The sequence below is a fragment of the Sebastes umbrosus genome, chromosome 2 (assembly GCF_015220745.1).
Source record: "Sebastes umbrosus isolate fSebUmb1 chromosome 2, fSebUmb1.pri, whole genome shotgun sequence".
In the NCBI taxonomy this organism is placed as follows: Eukaryota; Metazoa; Chordata; class Actinopteri; order Perciformes; family Sebastidae; genus Sebastes; species Sebastes umbrosus.
The window spans coordinates 752968-772762 of NC_051270.1; the positions used below are offsets into that span (position 1 = coordinate 752968).

General features: G+C 44.4%; 1 long non-coding RNA gene across 1 annotated transcript; it reads left to right on the top strand.

The window, feature by feature from the left end:
• Positions 1-927: 927 nt before the first annotated feature.
• On the top strand, positions 928-17074 carry LOC119502778. Its single transcript, XR_005210168.1, has 3 exons — positions 928-941; positions 14707-14710; positions 16913-17074. It is a non-coding gene; the product is annotated as an uncharacterized LOC119502778 (long non-coding RNA).
• The last annotated feature ends 2721 nt before the right edge of the window (positions 17075-19795 follow it).

Here is a 19795-nt window from a genome sequence, read left to right on the forward strand (position 1 = left end):
GGTGGTGAAAGCTTGGCATGAGCATCTACAAAAGCTGACGACATTAACAGATCCGTGCACGCCGTGTGGCTGCATTTCCTATAATTGGATCTGTCCTGTTGGTGCAATTAAAGTCAACGCTCGTTAAAATACTCATTTTCAACATCCACGTTGGCCTCGCTGCTGTGAAACCAGACCCAGGGTTGTGTGTGTGTGTGTGTGTAAAGGTCAGACAGTCAGCAGGAATCCTTCAGGTGATCTGCCTGCTGACCTCGATGACTCCGTCATTAGATAACACCGCTTGGCTCGGACACACTGAGTGTGAGAGTGTTTAGTTTTTCTTTTGCCAAATACGACAGCTGCAACAAGCGATGCATCACTTTCACAACCTTTGACACGGTAATGTGTGTGTGTGTGTGTGTGTGTGTGTGTGTGTGTGTGATATCACCTGTTGTTGTCTGACAAACATTATTTAATTCTCAGCAGGTTTGATTTGAGTCGTGTTGATTGTTTCCTGCCAACTCTCCGGCCTGTTTTTCCCCCAGCGTCCTTCAAACATACAACAGTTTTTAAGTTATATTAAACTACAGGTAACCATAGCAACAGTGCATCATCCTGCATTACCAGTTAATTCTCAAATGTGCAACTAACTTAACTACGGGTTGAAGATCGGGTCGACGATGTTGGAAAGCTAGCATAACACACACATGCACGAGCACCGCCGCATCGTAACTACTTCACAGACACAGAGCGGAGAGAGGACCTCAACACAACAATGCTACCATCATGGACCAGTAAACCGCAGCAGTGCTACTGCAGGGCCGAGTGAACTCTTCAACGTGCGGCGACGCGCTTTGAGTTCAGTGCTGGTGCACGCCAAGAGTAGAGTACAAGCAGGGAGGCAGGGAGGCATCTGATTGGTTCTTTCCACAGCGGACCTTGAGGCAGTGATTGGTGTAGACGTTTTTTACAGGATTACAGCAGCTACAGATGACGGCTCTTTTCATGTCCTTTTTCAGAGCTCATCAGTAAATGATCGCTGTCGGGGAGTAAAGACCATTTCAACCAATAGAACGAATAGTGTACTACTGGAGAACATCGTCACACCCGGCTTTAATAACTACAAACACACACAAAAAAACAGAATTTTGTTGTTTATTGGTTACATTGTTAGTTTTGGGGTATTTCTTATCTCTCTCTCTCTTTCTGTAAAATGGGAAAATATTTGTGATGTGATTTGTGACTGATGGGACCCCCTTGAGAATGGCCATGACAGTTTTTCTTCGCCAAACTTTAGCGTAGGTTTGGAGCGTTATTTAACCTCTTCATGACAAGCTAGTTATGACATGGTGGTACCGATGGATTCATCAGGTTTCATATGAAACAGTATCTTCACTCTAGCTTTAAAACCTGAGCCGCTACCACCTACAAATTATTGAATGGAAGTGAAATTCACGGAATTACTCTCTTACCATAATGCCCAGCATAGACACGTACCGCAAAGCTAGTTTTTTATTTTTATATATTTTATTATTCCAATATGCAAAATACACTACAAAGAAAAAAGAACAGCAAAAAAAACACTCTAATTTAAGTAATTTAAATGTAATTCTATTTAAAACAAGAGGGTGTGAAGATTTCTTATTCCCTTAAATAACCGTTTAATCCACAACAATGCCAAACATGAGAGCCAGTTGACTCCACATGGTTGATGGAAGCAGCATTCAGAAACAGCCCACTATAGCCAGCATTAAGTCAGGGGTGACTTGCTTCCCAAATATAACTCTGTATTAGCGTCCTCCGACTCACATTTCTCAAATTTAGGGTTATAATGGAGGGTAAGATTAGATTCAGCTTGACCTTTGAGTGTTGTATACGATAGTATAGTTTTAAAATTGTATGAGCTGAAGTCTGGCATTAACAGAACAAACCTTAATTCTACTCAGCCCCTTTCTCCCCAAAGCTCAAGCAGTATTTTCAGAGCCACTTTCCCTCGCCCCGTGCATCCCTTTAGATATTCAGAGGAGATGTTCTCCTTTAGGTTAGAGACCAGCTGTGATACTAAAGGTTTGGTGGAGGGAGCCGTGTGTTCATAAAAGACTGAGACGTCCGAGTGGGCTGAACGCGTCTTAGAAAGTTTTGTAGGTAGCGCAGAAAAAGTGACGATGAGGGAGAGGTGAACTTATAAATAAAAGAGGCACTAATCTTTAATTATTGAGAGGCTCTTTTCTGCCCACCTGAGGAAAACCACATCAGTTTGACCAGGTAGGAAATTGTGATTATTACATTTACATTTTTTTCCATCCCAGTAAAAGTCTCCAGCGCACATTTAGTTTAGTTTAGCAGGTTGTCAGCTGTGTGTCTGCCCGGCGGAACTTTAACGAGTGGCCAACAAACAGTGTGTGTGTTTGTGCTACGTTAGCAGCTCTAGCGTCGCCGAAGGCTTCGTGCTCGCCGCCGCCGCGGTCTGCGTAACTCTGACGAGTATCCAACAGACCGTGTGTGTGTGCTGGCGGTGAGTGTGAGGTTGTTGGTGGCGTTCTAGCTGTGATCGTAGGTGTAGCAGTGTGTGGACAGTTTATTTGTCGGTGAATAAATGCTATGAAACTACAACTCCTCCGCTCCGCTCAAGAGAGCCAGAGACCGGAGCCGACTTCCTGTATCCTGCAACTCCGGCTCTGCCTCTTAAGGTGGACTGTTAAGGTGGACCAGCTTCTCCTTAAAGAGACGAGCCGCTCCTCTGAGCCGCTCAGCTTTTGAGTTAATTATTAACATTTCTTTTAACCGTTTTTAACTGATAGCGTTAATCGGTTTAAAATGCTTAACGTCGGTTAACGGTTAAACGGTTTAATTATTAACATCCCTAAATACTTGTTTACTGTTAAATGCAGAACACCAACGGGCAATTGAGGCGCAGCGTTTTTTTTCCACTGAGACGATTTGGTTGCGTCTGATTGCTATGATTCAGAATATCAGCAGAAGTAAAATGTCGACACGAGGTAGAGTACTTGCTCTGGATGAAGGGAAGGATGAAGCACGTAGAGAGAGAGAGAGAGGACGAGTGTATTCATTTTTGTTCCACATTTGTAGCTACACGTAGGATGTGACGGTTTGGTCTTTGTGGTATTTGTCCCGCCCCTCCTCCATTGTGATTGGACGGTTGTGGTGAAAAGTGACACTGACGAGTGCAGCGTTTTACCCAAAATATAACATTATTCAACACACAGCAACCAGAAAAAAACACAGAACATGCAGCACTCGGCGCGGAATAGACGCTCAGTGCCTCGTCACGCTGCTGGCATTTGTATCATAGGTAAATATGCGGTTGTGGCGGTTGTTTGCCGTCCCCTTGCGGTTCACCTCTCAACAGCGCGGTATTGTAATATTGCGCTAATTGCGACAGCCCTGCTTTTAGTATTCGTTTTGATTGCCGAGGTAGGTTTTGAAAATATCTTTCCCTGTTCACTGCTTCCCTCCAGATACACAAACACATGTTGCCTCATATGCACATCCATCCTCAAACGCCACACAATCGCACAGTAGAGAAGCGAGTCTCATTCTGACGGCTTTTAACAAAATGATGTGACGATTAGTATTTCTTCTCGAAGTTCGCAAGATAGTAATTTACTACATCCCACGTGGAACAACAATACATATTCCATATATCGCCCACTCATACGTAGGTTTTGCAGAATTGTCAAATATTGACATTCTTGTGGAACGATAGTGTTTAAAAACACGGACGAGGATTTAAACACCGCCTTTTGTAATTTGACGTGACTGAGAAAACGTGGAGTGATGTTTCTTCATCCACATTTTTCCCACATCATCACGACACATCATTGTTTATATTGTTTAACCATGTATTGTTGTAGGTTGGGTTGTAAATGCAGGTCTTAGCAGAGGTCACATTGTGAGTCACCTGGTGGTGGATGAGTCTCGGCTTTGAGACTCTGGACATCCCAGAATCACACAGTGTACAGGAGCTTTTAGTCTGCAAGTATTTCCCCAACACACCGGAGAAAACATCTGTATTCTCCTCATCTTCTTCTTCTTCCTCCTCTGGTGGGTGTAGCGGTGGAGGTGTATTCACCTTCACTGCACTACTTCAGTCTCTCCAACAGGTGGTGTTTAGTCTCCTTCACAGAGACTCACACATCATCCCACAATCTGCTGGTGTGTCTTCTTCTGTGTTTCCAGCCCGTCGTATCGGAGGGATGAAGGCTGGAATTTAGAGTCTGGCTGCCGGCGCCGTCATGCAGCCTCTCATCTGTCTGTAATGAAGAGCTTTAGGAGGTGAAGCCTGTTATTAAAGGGTCAGGATGGCTTCAGACTGAGCCTGCTGGTGTTTGGAGGAAAGTGCAGTGCAGCGTTGGTGGAGGGGCGGGGGAGTGGGGGGGTGAGTCTGGAGTGAAGCGGAGCACCAAAATATGATACCAGTTCTGTTTCTGCTGCGCGGCGGTGACCATATGTCAGTCATTCACTCAGAACACAAAACAGCTGAAGGGCAAGTGAGGAGCTTCTAGTTCCCTTTTTAAAGGCTCAGTTGGACCAAATTACAAGAACAAACATTCTCCCATCACCTGTAGTGGCATCGTACAGGACCCCCGACTACTTGTATGTTTCATTGCATTACCTCTGCTCCATAATGTCACAGGAAACCAGTAACTGAAGCCTCTGGATGTGACCACAGCTGGGGTTAGCTACGCCTGCTGCAGTCTGGCTGCTCAAATGGCATTTACGCATAGCTATGGTGCTTATTGCTATGGCTGTAACCATGGTTACTGCACTGTTTAGACCCAAGATAGTAACGCTGGCCCAGAAAGGATTTGGCCATGTTCATCTCATATTGGAGTTCACAAAAGGATGGTGCGGATTTTGCGGTCGCTAAACCTGCACAAATAAGACAAAAAGAAAATTACTCACATTTTGTATCTGTTCAAAATGAACCTTAAAGGGAGATTAGTCAAGTATTTAATCCTCTTATCAACATGGGAGTGGACAAATATGCTGCTTTATGCAAAATGTATGTATATATTTATTATTTACTTCCTCTTTTGCGACAGGCAAGTCTGACCTGGTTGGTACGGATGGATTCATCAGCCCTACTAATTTTTGTCCATCATACAGTTTATTTTTCTGTACATTAAGACACCACAGACTGTCTCTCTACCTGTCTCTCTACCTGTCTCTCTACCTGTCTGTCTACCTGTCTGTCTACCTGTCAGTTCAGTGTCTGAAGCTGCAGCTCATTAAGCAGTATCTGTTTGTGGTTTAGCCTCAGTGTGGCCTCAGACGACTCAGGTCCACGGTGTCCCGGTGCTGTCGTCGTACTGCCTCGGTGCTGTCGTCGTACTGCCTCGGTGCTGTCGTCGCACCGCCTCGGTGCTGTCGTCGCACCGCCTCGGTGCTGTCGTTATACTGCCCTGGTGTGGCCTCAGACGACTCAGGTCCACGGTGTCCCGGTGCTGTCGTTATACTGTTATACTGTGGTGCTGCTGTGGAAGAGTGAATTCAACACTAAATTAGAGAGAAAGAAAAAATACCCCAAAACTTCCACCAAATGTGCTCTGCAAGCAGAAACTGCAGCTGTACTTTAACTGGAGGAGCGAAAAGAAGAAGAAGAGTCAAACCGCTGAGAGTCTGGAAGTGTTGGTGTCAGACCTCTTCCTCCTCCTCCTCGCCACCACTTCATCTAAAAATGGCTGAAAAAATGGAGCCAAATGTTGAAACTTTTTTGCTTACGGAGCCTTTTACACTTTAATGGTGGTGCTGTGTTACACCTGGCCACATAATCCAAACAAAGAGGGGGCAGCATTTCACCTCTACGACCATCTAAACTCACTGTCATCAGAGATATATAAAAACTACTAACTAACAGAACGGCAAGAACTCCACCAAACTGCTGAAACTCTCAGAGTTGATCACTATAACACTCATATCAGTTGTTGTGAATTGGGTTGTGATGGGAAACGTTGCTTTAGATTTCCTTTTTATGTGATAAACACAACATACTGTGTTTTGTATTAAGTTGGTGTAATGTGTCTACAGTAGAAAGCGTCCCCAGTAGAGTGTCTGTGTCTGGTGATAACGGAGGAGATAACAGAGCATTCAGTCATAAACTATCTCATCTGCAAAGCAGAGAAAAGTACTTTGTGTTGACACGTTTAATTGAACGTTTACAAGACGCTGCCGTTGGTGTGATCGCCGCTCATAGTCGGCTACTTACTGAGCCCAAACACATCATTAGCATCAGAGTGTTGCTTTTTGGTGGCACTTAATGGCTCGTCGGATGTGTCATCATCCTCACAGGTCTCTACAGCCCCCACAATCTCAGAGTGTAAAGACCTCTGGATCACTGATTATGTGTTTGGTTATCTGCTACGTGCTGTAGAGACGACTTCATCTGGATAGACCTCATTCATTACACAAAGTAAGACCAGAGAGTGAAAGACGGCAGCTGTAAACAGATGAAAGACTGTTCATGCTGTGCACTTTCATTTCCATTCACAAGTCTCCACAACATCTTGAGGAATGCAAATCAACTTCTTCTTCTTGGGGTCGACCTTATGAGGTCTGCTCAGTCTCACGTTGATAGCGTTCCTGATCTTCTCCCACTGATCCCCCGACACGTCTGGGAATCTTTGAGTGACATAGGAATGGACCTTCTGCTTTATGTTTCCTGGCAACTCTGATTTTCCATTGGTCCCGCTCCAGTTCACCCTCCTCGCCCAGTTCTATAGGCCTCGAACGGCCTTGAGCCAGGAAGATATCTGCAGGATACACCCCTGGCCGAAGCTGTCCCCGAACTAAACAGTCTCTGGAGAGTTCCTTCTCCCATTCGGCGGGTACGTCTCTGAGAGAGGTGGGCGGTCCGCGGTCTAGACGGGCTTTGAAGTCAACCACTCTCTCTTTTACAATTTTGAAATAGTTTTTTTAATGCCAGAATCGATATATCTGCTTCATTTGAGTCTCTGTGGAGGTAGAAGGAAGTTACCGCTTTAATTGTTGTAGTCCGGCCAAAATGTGTAAATGTAAAACGTTGGAGGGTCGTCGTGGATACGACCTGCACCCTCCCATGTTAAATCCAGCGTGGTAAACACTACACATCCAGTAAAGGATGGAAACACTTTGGGTTTCACACATTGACAGGAAAAGCAGAGCTAGACATCACGGCTAAAGCTGCATGCTAACTTCTAAAAAAGGTCAGAAAAAACGCCAAAGTATGTCTGAAATATGGCCCAAAAGCTGAAATATGTTTGAAAATTCTTTTTAAAAAAGGCCGAAAAAATCCCAAAGTATGTTCGAGATATGGCCCAAAAAATGTCCCAAAAAATGTCTGAAATATGTAAAACAAAGAGGCTGATATACTGTATGTCCGAATAAAATGTCTGATAAATATCTGAAATATCTCCAAAAAAAAAGGCTGAAAAAGTTAACAGGTAACGTTATGGTATGGTGGTAACGTTATGGTATGAAAGTAACGTTATGGTATGGAGGTAACGTTATGGTATGGTGGTAACGTTATGGTATGGAGGTAACGTTATGGTATGGTGGTAATGTTATGGTATGGAGGTAACGTTATGGTATGGAGGTAATGTTATGGTATGGTGGTAACGTTATGGTATGGAGGTAACGTTATGGTATGGTGGTAACGTTATGGTATGGAGGTAACGTTATGGTATGGTGGTAATGTTATGGTATGGAGGTAACGTTATGGTATGGAGGTAATGTTATGGTATGGTGGTAACGTTATGGTATGAAGGTAACGTTATGGTATGGAGGTAACGTTATGGTATGGAGGTAACGTTATGGTATGGAGGTAACGTTATGGTATGGTGGTAACGTTATGGTATGGAGGTAACGTTATGGTATGGTGGTAACGTTATGGTATGGTGGTAACGTTATGGTATGGAGGTAACGTTATGGTATGGTGGTAACGTTATGGTATGGAGGTAACGTTATGGTATGGTGGTAACGTTATGGTATGAAGGTAACGTTATGGTATGGTGGTAACGTTATGGTATGGAGGTAACGTTATGGTATGGAGGTAACGTTATGGTATGGTGGTAATGTTATGGTAAGGCGGTGACGGTATGGTATGGCGGTAACGTTATGGTATGGTGGTAATGTTATGGTAAGGCGGTGACGGTATGGTATGGCGGTAACGTGGCGGTAGAGCCGGCCGTCGCTCTCGTCTCCGTGGTCAAACGGGCCGACGCTACGACTGTAGAGCACCCAGATACTGACATTTGTGTTCTCTGCATTGAAACGGCCCCGATGGAGCTGACCATGGATGGATAAAGAGAACGGAGCTGACGGGAGAGCTAGAGACCACCTTGGAGAAGTTACAGGAAGTAGACTATACTCGTTGCACTAAATAAGCACAGAGAGTGAAAGTGGGCAGCTTACCTGCCGACATCGTCAACAGATTAAAGACGATTAAAAAAGCATTGTTCATACTGAGCATCTTTATTTACATTCACAAGTCTCAAAGGAATCATTTCATTCTGGAAGCCTGGACATAAAAGTTTAATTGAGAGACAACCCTGCTGCTTACGTCCGAGGGGAAATGCAAAAGTAAGTCCTCTCACAACACTTTCCTTTTGTGTTCCTGTACATAAATAAAGCTTTATGCTTTAGTATAATGTTTTTCTCTTGACTTTTACAGTAATATCCTGACTACATGCCACCGATCAGGTGACTCCGCCGCGGAGTTGAATCCTATTGAGCTTGTTTGGCACCGGATGAAAGACCTGATCTGAAAGGAGGCTGAGCCAGGCATTAAACAGGAGCTTGTCTGAGCCATACAGGTCTTTGGGAGGAGACCAAACTGACCCAGGAGTTCTGTAATAGAGTTATGACGGGCTGGTCCGAAGCACAAAGACTTGTTGTAGAGAACAGACAGTGAACAGACTTCCCAGAACTAATGGCTCTGCTGTTTCAGAATGACAGTGTGTCCTTGTATGTTGTCGTTTTTATTGTTTTCTTGTCGTCTGGTTTCATTCTGAAAATAAAGAATCATCCGTCTGCGTCCTTTGTGATGAGCTTCAATAGGAGGTAGACGGGTGAGTATCAGCTGGCTATTCAGCTGCTTTAATGAGCAGCACAAACAGATGCAAACACAAACCACCTGAAGGAAAGAGTGTCCACCGCCGCAGTCTTGAAATGAGTACCGCTGAAACAGGACAAAAACATAATGTCCCAAATAAAGGCCAGCAGAAAGCAGTGACGTAGGTTATCACGGTAAGCTAATCAATAAGGTTATAGATCATGTGAACGCTAGCTCTAGCTGAGTCAACGTTAGCTGTGCTAAGTTTGGAAATAACTGAAAGGGTTAGTTTGAAGTGGGGTTGTATGAATACTCCCGTGTTCTGAGAGGTTCAATTACTGATTTGTTTAACGGAGTCAGAAAAACGTATTTTAGCCACCTACAAAAAAATCAACGAGTGGTTATTTGAGTTACTGTTGCCTTTCTATCATCTCCAACCACTCTGCCCATTCTCCTCTGACCTCTGACATCAACAAGGCATTTCCGTCCACACAACCCCCGCTCACTGGATCTGTTCTCTTGTTGGGACCATTCTCTGTAAACCCTAGAGATGGTTGTGCGTGAAAATCCCAGTAGATCAGCAGTTTAATACTCAGACCAGCCCGTCTGGCACCAACAACCATGCCACGTTCAAAGACACTTAAATCCCCTTTCTTCCCCATTCTGATGCTCGGTTTGAACTTCAGCAAGTCGTCTTCACCACGTCTAGATGACGTAATGCATTGAGTTGCTGCCATGTGATTGGCTGATTAGCTATTTGTGTTAACAAGCAATTGAACAGGTGTGCCTAATAAAGTGGCCGGTGAGTGTACATCCAACCCTACTTCAAAAAATCCTACAGTCAGTGACCTACGTCACTGCACCAGACTCCAGACAGACAGACACCAGACTCCATTCACAAAAACAGTAATTTGACCTCTCAGAACAGAGGAGTTGCCGGTTCTCCGCTGCATCCATCGGTTAGTTAGTTTGTGTTATTGTGTGACTTTCTGATGTGAACTGACGTGGCGTTCACATCAGCACATTGGTTAACATCAGATCATCATAGCGTGCCCTAACGGGGGCGTTTCTAAACCTTGTGAACGCCACTGATTGGCCAGAGGCTGATGATGTAACTAACAGCCAACATGTTAAACTGTAACCTGGCCGTAGCTGCTGAACGTCAGACGGATGATTCATCTTGTTAGTGACGGTCCTGAAGGCCGGTGACTCATTCAGCTACTCGTGTGTTGACATGTTTTGTTTCCTGCTGTGTTGGAACAATCTCCTGGTTGGAGGGTTTCATAGTTTTATTCTGATTGAAGTAAACAGACTGTTGTGACGACTGTCTCTTCAGCCCTGATTTTCCGCTCCCTGCCAGAAGCCCCAGATCAGAGGCAAAATCAGCGTCGGCTCGCCGCTCGCACATCGGTGCTCGTCATGTGTGAACTGCTCAAAGACGTCAGCCGAGACGCGAGCCGACGCCTCGCAGACACATTCCAGATATCCAGCATGCTGAATATCTGGACCTGTCGGGGATTCCGGCCACGAGCTGCAGCCAACAACATCAGCAATGTGTCTCACGTATGGTATCACGTCACGTACCGTGTATTTATCTCGTGTTTTCGTGCCAAAACGTAGTTTGGAGACCTCATTGGGGATTCCTCCTGGAGAGAGATCTGGTAGTGTGAAAAGCACAACGACTTTCAGACTCCTGTGTCGTGGTCTGGCTGTGCTGTTTGTTATAAGTTCAGATTGTCTTATGTTCCTTTGGGTTTATTAGTTCTGTTAATGTGATTTTGGTTTGTGTTGGATTTGGTTTCTTTTATATTCTTTCATTCCAGTGTTTCCTGTTTTATTTTGTAATTCACTCCTCCTGTGTCTCGTCTGGTTCTACTTCCTACCGTTGTTTGTTTTCCCGCCCTGATTAGTTCCACCTGTGTCTAATCACCGTCTCGTATTGAAGCCTGTGTGTTCCCGTCTGTCTTGGTCAGTTCGTTTGTCGTTCCTGCCTTGTCTACCTTGTCCCCCGGTTTGCTCATCACTCCTGCCCTGATCCTCGTGTTCCTCGTGTCCTCCGGTTGGTGAATTTGGTTTTGTTCTCAGTTTGGTTTTTGTTGTTTGTTGGATTTATTCTTTTGTATTTTGTTCCCCTCCCTGCATTTTAGTTTTTTTGATGCCTGTTGGTTTTGGTTTTATTGTTTGGATTCTTCAGCTTCATTTATTAAAGCTCGCTTTTATTTAATTTACCTTTCTGCCTGGTAACTCTGTGTTTAGGTCCACCCTTTAAACTCACACCTTGACTTCCTGATTACAAGACAGCAGGTTGTGTACGGTGAACAGTACAGAGATCTGACGACTTTGAAAGTCGTGTAGTGTGACCTTGGCTTAAAACACGATTCTTAGTTTCAGGTGATTATACACTAATGAAATAGATCTGCTAATAGATCCCCTGAATCCTACACCTATCATATTATATATTTATATATATATATATATATATATATATATATATATATATATATATATATTAATCATTATTTAGTGTTCAGTTTGACCAGTTTACATCGGCTCCTGTTTTCACATGAGATCATGTTTCTCTTCACACCATTTCCCCCCTTCGCATACACAGATCCACCTCACACACTCTCTGTAACCTCAAGTGTGTGATGAACTGTATGATTTAAAGGTTAATGGATTTCTACAGCTGTGAGAGTTAGCCTTAATCGTGTCCTAATTAGAGTTCATTCAGTTTTGCTCCTTCAGCTTCTCTCGAGACAATTATCCTCGGTCCTCCTCCTCCTGCAGAGAGAGGCTCCGTTCTCCAGTGAAAGTAGGCCGGCCGGAGTGACGTTGTGGTCAGGCCCCGAGGGGGGAGCGTATCCCTCCTCGCCGTCAGGACCCGAGCATCCTGACGCTCTGTTGAGTCACTCAGATATACGTTTATTAATACTCGCAGTAACTGAGCGGATCAGAGGCGGAGGAGGAAACGTGACCACGAAGTGAAAGGAGGAAGTTTAAACGCCTCGGAGCCACAAAACCAAAACACATTCAGAGAGTATCTCTAGAGCCTCAGTGAGGAACCAACAGAACATGATTATTACTCATCGTTCTGTATTTGTTTCCTGTGTAATCTGTAAATGAAATGTGCTGTATAAATAAATTAGCCTTGTATTTAGACCCAGATGGTTGTGGCATCGTGGTTCTGCCTCTGTAGGAAATGCTTTGTTCAGTGGGTGCTGATAAAAGACGTGTGAGTGGCAACAGAAACATTACTGTGTTACCCGGTGTGCCTCCTGTGTGTTAGGGTTCACTTCTGACCTCTTTCAATCCCCTGCATGTGTATTAAGCTTGAATTGACAATGGTTATGTTCTCGTGTAGCAGTAAAAAGAAAAGTTTGAAGAAGACGGTGACAGCGAGGGTTTAACACCACGGGAGCAACATGGCTGCTGCTGAAAAAGGAGGGAAATGTAAGTTATTTAAAGGGCGTAGCAGTATAGGATGTACGCCATGGGGACTTTTTATGTTAATCAGAGAATGCACGGTTGCATGTAAACGGGAATATTCATTTCATAACAGTTTAGGAATATTGTCTTTTTCGGAATAAGGACAAACAACGTAACATAAGTACGGAAAACACATCACAAACGTCCTGTGTTTGTTGAACCCGTCCACCTCTCCTTGTACTTTTCCACCGCTCGCCTCCTTCTCCTGCACATCCTCCTCCTCCTCGTCGTCGTCGTCCTCCTCCTCCTCTTCCTGCACATCTTCCTCCTCTTCCTGCTCCACCTCCTCCACCTTTCTTCGGACATTTTTTTGGACAATTTTGAACATAGTTAGGACATTTTTCACTCCTCCTCCTTTCCTCGGCCTTTCTTCAGTCTTTTTTTGGACATTTAGGATTTTTTTTCTGCTCCCCCTCCACATCCTCCTCCTCCTCCCTCTCCTCCTCTTCTTCCTGCACATCTTCCTCCTCTTCCTGCACATCCTCCTCCTCCTCCCTCTCCTCCTTCTCTTGCTGCACCTCCTCCCTCTCCTCCTCCTCCACCTCCCCTTCCTCCCTCTCCTCCTCCTCCTCAACCTCCTCTTCCCTCTCCTCCCCCTCCTCCTCCAGTGTCAGCGTGTTTGGCCGGAGGTTGTCGTGTAATAACATCACAGAAGTCATTAAAGTTTCAGTAACATGGGAACATCAGGACTCAGTGAAGAGACTCTGAGCTCTTAAAACACGATGAAGGTTCACTGAGTGACTTTAACAAGTTCTTCTCCTCCTCGTCCGTCTCTTTGAATTAATGATCTGCTTGTTTTCTCCTCTTTCTTCATTCTCTCTTTGATTGCACTCGGCTTAATCAACTATCCTTTATAAATGATGGTTATCATAAAGTGCACTTTAAGGTTATTTTTGGCTACATAAAGGACTAAATGTGATTTTAGTTGTCCAAAATCGCCCCCTGTAACAAAATAAGACCTTGAGTTGTGACCTTGAGGTCTTTGTGTTTATAATGGTCCCATGTTCCTGTTAATGATACATCACCGTGTATTTGATGTGAGCGGTCGGTGTTTTGGTGTTTTGATGTATATACGCCGTCTGTACTTGAAGCTGTGAGGAAAAACGTCTGCTCATGAATATTCTGTGTCGTCTTCGTCCCCTTTTGTTCTCGGTGACTCAGAGACGTCGTGTCATTCAGGATCAAAACCGACGTGTCCGTCTCGTCTCCGTCCTCCAGGACGTCCAGCCGTCCCTCAGACGTCTTAATGTCTGTCTGTCTGTCGGAGGCGTGTTGGATCCATTACGGCTCATTGTGCTGCTCCTCAGGAGGATCCCGGCCTCCTGCTGTGATCTCTCCGTGTTACTAAATATTACATTAGTTCATATTCTGACTGTAATGAGCTGCTTTACCCACAATTACACATCATTAACACACATTAACACCCATTAACACGCTAAAACAGATACTGATTGAGACATAAACACACACTCACACATCCCACTCTGTACAATTCATCCAGCTGGTAAACAGATGTGTTACCTGAAACTAAACAGAGTAAGATAATCAGTGTTGGTAGGTTCCTACAGGGCACTGCTCTCTTTCAACGTGTTTTTAATGTAGACTATAATACGTGTAAAACATGAAACAAAGTAGACTTTACCAACCTACTCACTGCAAACTAGAGTCAGAGGAGGGCCTGACATTTAATCTATAGACCTACAGAACCAACGGATTCATTCAGGCCCAACCTGACGGCGTGAAAAAACCTTTTCAACCCAAACATAAAGCACCGATTGATTGTGAAAACTCTCTTCCTTCTAGGGATGCACCCATACTCGCCGATACCGAGTACCGATACGAGTACTTCTCTGTGCCAAAAGACCCTCGTTAACAGCCAGCTGGAGGGTGTGAGCGACACACGGCAGGCTGGGGAGTCCCGCATACGAGGCGGTGCGCCGCCACCGGCTCCGGAAACGCTCGGGGCAAAGGTGCTTCCCGGGGCCGTGGACAAAGTGCTCGCTACGCCCTCTATCCCCGCCGGGGAGGGACGGGGCCCCGGGCTCCCGGTGCGACTGTCAACCGCGTTGTGCTACCAGATCGGGGCTCGGCCCACGTAAAAAAGGCGCCAGGAGTCTGCGGCGATGTCGGCAACCCACCCGACCCGTCTTGAAACACGGACCAAGGAGTGTAACGCACGCGCGAGTCAGAAATGTGCAATGAAAGTGAGGGTCGGCGCCGGCTGAGGTGGGATCCCGGCCCCGCGGGATCGGACGCACCACCGTCCCGTCTCACCCCGCACCGTCGGGGAGGTGGAGCGTGAGGACCCGAAAGAAGCTGACGAGAGATTAACGTCACGCTGCCGTAAAGTGGTATCGGTGCCGTTGTATCGGAGCTGTTTTGCGAGTACATGAGCACGGTATCGGACCCGATACCCGATACTTGACAAATCTCCCTTTAAGGAACATTTTGAACAGATACAAATTATGGGATTAATTTGCGATTAATTGTGATCAACTATTTGAATCGATCGACAGCCGGACTTTAGATCTCAATTAGAGAAGTTGGATGCTGAGTCGTGGTTCAAGATCCAGCAGTGAAAAATAAAATCCACCTCAACACGAGACACTCCTTGTTCTCCGTCCCTGTTCTTTACACCTTTCGCCTTTCTAAAATCAATAACTGATAAATATGTATCTACATTTATCTCTCACATCATGGGGACGGAGATACTGACTAGCGTTCCTCTCTCTGCTGCTGCGGTCACACTTCCTGTGTTTGAGTGCTGAGCAGTCAGAAATCCTCCTGCTGCTGTTAAAAAGGTGATGAGGCTGCGTTTTCCTGTTAATTCTGCTTCAGTGGATGAATGAAGTTCTACATTTTTCATCTGGTACCACATCAGCGGCTCATCTCTCATCAGATTATATGAGCTGTTATATTATTAACATAAAGAGCAGCTTTAAGGGAAGACTTGGCAGGAGAGGAAGGTCTGACTCCAAACCTCAAAACCTCCAGAACCTCTCTGAAGCCTCGCTGCTCACACACACACACACACACACACACACACACACACACACACACACACACCTGTTGATCTCACAAACACTCACACAGCTTGCCTTCAGATGTAGGATGAAAAGCAGGCGTCTGTGAGGTGGCTTCAGTCAGTAATCCTGTTTCTGACACTTTAAACCTCCGAGCACAAAGCCGCACATCAAAGAGACGAGGTGGAGGCCGACGCTTCCGTCTGTCCACCGCTTCATCTCCATCCACGAGTCATTTCAGTTCTTATTAAAGTTATAATCCTAACTAACCCCGTTTATGATACCATAACATACAGTACTGCTGGCAGACATTTAATGTATTTACATTCAGTAGTTTAGGAATATTGTCTTTTTCAGAATAAGTACCAATATGTATTTACATTCTGTGACTGCTCGTCTATCGTAGCGTTCACTGTTGCTGGTGGAGGATTCAATTTGCCTCTCGTGCAAAAGGATTCACAGGAGATGATGCAGAGGCCTCTTTATGTTCAGGGCAGCGTTAGATAGTCGGGTTCTTTATTTCTATGTATCTATTGAATGTTTGTGTGTTGACTTCTCTCCTCCTATCTGTTGTACAGGTCTGAACATGAAGACAGAGGACATTTATTTCACCGCGTCAGTCCAACCTGTCAGCGCTCAGGTCCAGCTCTCGTCTTCGTCTCAGGCAGGTACGTTGACTTCCTGTTTCCTCTGTTGTTTTGACAAGAATGATAAATGAAGAGTCTCCTCTGTCAGACTCAAACAGCAGCGCACTAAACTTCAGAAACTGTCACACACACACACTGAAAGTGACAGAATAAGACGTGTTCGTAGATTCATACATCACTCAGGTAAACTTTGTGTTCCAGTGTGCCTCCATTCTGCTCCAACTTGTCCTCCCTTGTTTGTCATCAATAACCCGATTCGACAGATTGTGTCAGGAATTAAAGTCATTATTATTAATCTCATGGAATGAGACCTGCTGGAAGATGATTGGTCAGGCGTCTGTGAAGCTGTGATGTCAGAGCTCTCCACAGGTCTGAAAACTCAAAAAGGAAATGTGATATTAACTTTATTAAAGAAGCAATATGTAGCATTGACAGATTGTATTTAAAATGGGTTTATCAGCCTATTTTATCTGTAGTTTGGGATTTATTCTATAATTATTATTACTGTCAATGTGTATTTTATTTATGATTATTTTGTTTTAATTTATATATTTTTTTATCTTTTCTTTTCTTTCTATTTTTTAAATTTAACTTTCTTTTTTTCGTTTTTTTTTTTACTTTAAAATAAATTATTACGTAAAAATAAATAAATGAAATGGGTAACAGCAGTCCAAATTCAAAACCTTGGAGCCGTGGCCCGTCCACTCCTTCGCTGTGACTGATAGTCACTTTGCAATTTGTGGGTTACCTTCTAGACACGACCGCGTTAGCCTCTGACCAGCAGTAGTCAGAATCACTCCACCGGCTGTGTGTGTCAAATACTGGCTGCTTGATAACCAGCTGGACCACGGAGAGATGTGCCGAGGCTTTTCAGATCAGGTAGAATCTAACGTTAACGTTATCTCTGTTGATCCAGTCCGTTAGCTTGCTTCCACGGCTGCAGAAGGCTGTTAGCGTTGAAATGGGCCGTGGCCGGGATCACACCGGCCAAAACAAAAACAGACGCTCTGGACCGGAATGGACATTTCAAAGCAGAACTGTATTGACCTTTGAGGGACGGTGTTGACCTTTTAAGGGACCGTGTTGACCTTTGAGGGACGGCGTTGACCTTTGAGGGACGGTGTTGACCTTTGAGGGACGGTGTTGACCTTTTAAGGGACCGTGTTGACCTTTGAGGGACGGTGTTGACCTTTGAGGGACCGTGTTGACCTTTGAGGGACGGTGTTGACCTTTGAGGGACGGTCTTGACCTTTGAGGGACCGCGTTGACCTTTGAGGGACGATGTTGACCTTTGAGGGACAATGCTGACCTTTGAGGGACGGTGTTGACCTTTGAGGGACAATGTTGACCTTTGAGGGACGGTGTTGACCTTTGAGGGACCTTGTTGACCTTTGAGGGACTGTGTTGACCTTTGAGGGACGGTGTTGACCTTTGAGGGACGGTGTTGACCTTTGAAGGACGGTGTTGACCTTTTAAGGGACCGTGTTGACCTTTGAGGGACGGCGTTGACCTTTGAGGGACGGTGTTGACCTTTGAAGGACCGTGTTGACCTTTGAGGGACGGTGTTGTCCTTTGAGGGACGGTGTTGACCTTTGAGGGACCGCGTTGACCTTTGAGGGACAATGTTGACCTTTGAGGGACGGTGTTGACCTTTGAGAATGAAAATCAACTGTCCTGGGAACATGATGGGGACAGCGAGTGATTGACGTGTCTTCCTCTCCTCTCGGACACGTCTCACCACCGCTGATTCATGTCCTGCTCTTTAATAACTTTCTCTAAAGTTGCGGTGTGTTCTCCTCAGTGTGTGTTTGTGTACTGTGTTGACTGTTGTTGTTTTCTGCAGGTCAGAAGTTGCTGTAATTTCTTGTTTAGTCGCTGCCGAGCCTTCGCCGTTCACGCCGCCTGCCTCGGCTTTGTTCCTGTCAGCATGACAAATCACTCAGCTGATTTCAGACCGGCACTTCTCCGACGGGACACGAGTCATTTAGGTAACAAATTGGCTTCGATTACTTTCCAGATTGCTGCTGAAGTGACTCTCAGTCATGTCGCGTCTGAGACGACAGCGCCAGCATTTTAATAACGCCGCCTGAAAACCCTCTTTCCTTCCTCTTCTTTACTCCTTCTCTTTATGGCGCTCACCTCCTCATCTTATGGTTCGTGTCCACAGGGGCATTTCTTATCGCGATGGATCGCCTCGCTTCCCAACATTGTACGCTTGATGTGCTGCTACTAGACACCTGATTGGACGAACGCTTTCCCTCCGTGGGCTGCTGCTCCCAGCTTTCAAACCGGAACCAACATGGCGACTCGTTTGGAAACTTTCTTCTCTTATATCACGAGAACAGTTCAATGAGATGTGAAAACATTTTGACAACGCTAGGTTTAAAAGTTTCTACAGAGTTTCCAGAGGTGGTGAGTCGTGTCCGACGCTGCTGATTTGCATAAAGTAGACTAGACCTTAACTTTATGCAAATGAGGAGTGGCCGTCGTGACGCCCCGTCTCTTGAAACGCTCACAAAGTGCTGAGGAATTATTTTATTTTTGAAGAGGTGAGATGATCATTTAATCTATTAGACAATCTGCAGGAAATTAATAAAAGTGGACATTTAAAATGGATTAATATCATTTAAAAAGTAGTTTATCAAGAAAAACTCCAAACATTCAAATGCTGACATAAAATTTGAAGGGTTTTGAATCAATACTCTGCAATTTGACATCATTTTGGACCATTATTATTACCAGTTAAATTTCCTAAACTTGTCTAAATATAATAATTATTACCTTTTATCTCTGTCATACAGAAATATAAATTAATTACTGCTATAATTATCTTTATGAAAATATAAATTCATTATCAATCAAGAATACCAATTCATTAATTACATATTTATCTTAATCAAAATACAAATTCATTACTTACATATTTATCTTAATCATATTGACTAGTTGTTATCAAAAGAAATGTAAATGATTATTTTATTATTTATCATAGCCTTCGTCTGAACATTTAATTCTTCTGCCATAAAATAGAACTTTTAAATAAAGTTTCACTAGTTATATTTGTTCATAAATAAATAAAGTTCTGACGAACAGTTCACTAATTGTTTTACTGAATTGATAAATTACAGCACCCTCGTTCTTGCAATTGCGTCAACTCGTCCAGATTCTCCCCACATAGTTTTCATGTTCATACGGCTTTTACATTATTATTTTATTACATAAAAGGAGAAGCCAGAAGTGAGCTGCTGATTTCACACCGTATACACGACATAATAGACAGCAATGATTTTCTTTTTTTTAAATCTCTGTTTCCTGTTTGGATAAATGTCCTTGTATGGGCATTGAAGAGGTCAGAGGTCGTTGCCGTAGTTTCCGTCCCACGTCAGTCTGCTGTTCCTGATCCATCTCTGGAATCTCTGTGTGGGAATGTCCTCAGAAATACAGACAACCAACAGCTGCTGTTCTGACTCACATCTTTTATCTCAAATGTATTAACACGTTTATTTGAAGGACTTTCAGTTCCATCTCTCCGAGGCGTCGGTTTCTCTGTTTGCTTCTCTGTGTTCACTGACTCGTTCATCATTAACCTGCTGCTCAGAGGTCAGGTC